This window comes from Danio rerio, chromosome 7, assembly GCF_049306965.1.
Source record: "Danio rerio strain Tuebingen ecotype United States chromosome 7, GRCz12tu, whole genome shotgun sequence".
Taxonomy (NCBI): domain Eukaryota; kingdom Metazoa; phylum Chordata; class Actinopteri; order Cypriniformes; family Danionidae; genus Danio; species Danio rerio.
Window position 1 is genome coordinate 48,597,501 of NC_133182.1, and position 1,338 is coordinate 48,598,838.

Consider the following 1,338-nt stretch of genomic DNA (forward strand, 5'->3'; position numbering starts at 1 on the left):
TACACATTTTCAAGACATTTAAAATTATACAAATAACACAAAAAGTCTAAACACGTTTTGACGTTATCTGAACTGTCCTGTGTTTTCTTTTTCTCAGAGAAGTGAGTATCCTGCGGAGTCAGATGCATCACTCTTGTGTATGGTTTTCTAAATTCAGGTCAGTGCCAAAACACATCACATTTACAGTCTTGCTGTCCATATTCATGCATTCACTCTTTCCTAGAGATGAATCTCCCATCCATGTGCTAAATCCAAAATCTGTCAAATCTCACTTTCATCCATTACATTTTGTAACAATTGGCACAATTGAGCAAAAATGCATATGTTTCTCAAGTAAAATTTAACGAATTAAGGAAAGTTTTAAAGTATTTTCTATAATATTTATTTTCTCCAGGAGAAAGTCTTATTTGTTTTATTTTGGCTTGAATAAAAGCAGTTTTAATTATTATTAATATATAGGCCTACATATATTATACAGTTTTGATGATTTTTATTTTGTTTATTTTTATCGTATTTTGTCAGTTATGAAGTAAATAAATTACATTCTCCAAATCCACTTTGTAACAACTAAGGAATCAGTGATATGATCTGGGATGGGTTTCTGAAAACCCTTGTTAGCCAACTAAGGTCGCAAGTTGTGTCGTTACAAACAAAGTTTGTTAATTTCATTTGTCACTTTCACAGTGCACTTTGAAAACATTGATGTCATTTTGAAAACAGCCGTGGCTCATGGTGAAAGCTATAGGTAAACTATTATTTAAAAGCTGAATTTATGTTTATGTTACATTATTTACGTCTCCAAAGCTTGTGAAAACAAACAAACAAAAAAAAACAGCATACGTTAATACTTTTAATTTAGAGTGGGTAATTTATTAACTATTTGTACTGTATATGACGAGGGCCTGTTGGTTAGAACATTTCTGCACTAGTTTACATGTGTCAAATTGTAAAAGTAGATTTTTCCAAAAAATAAAAAAATAAACAAAATCCTACTTAATAATAATAATGATGATAATAATAATTGTCATCATTCATATTATTAATATTATTATTAAAGTATAATTTTTTTCATTTCTTAATTGTTACACCTGGCTCAAGGATGTAACATAATGAGGGAGACGACAAGGAGAAGTATAATCAAAAAGAATATTTATTTAGCTCAATTTAAATTATATAATCAAAATATCAGTATCAGTATGTTCAATCAGTGTGAAATGCAAATGTATGGATGCTGTAAATGTTGTCAGTGATAATGTATGGATGCGAAACAAAGCATAAAGGCCCAAATAGGAGTGCGGCTCTGGCTAACTGCCAAGTGAATGGACAGCGGCCCCGACA

General features: G+C 30.6%; 1 long non-coding RNA gene across 1 annotated transcript in view; it reads left to right on the forward strand.

Moving 5' to 3' along the window:
- Positions 1-964, forward strand: part of LOC103911415 (uncharacterized) — a 19,466-nt gene extending 18,502 nt beyond the window's left edge. Inside the window, exon 3 of the long non-coding RNA XR_662195.5 lies at positions 98-964. This is a non-coding gene — a long non-coding RNA (uncharacterized lncRNA). The remainder of the gene's footprint in view (positions 1-97) is intronic.
- The last annotated feature ends 374 nt before the right edge of the window (positions 965-1,338 follow it).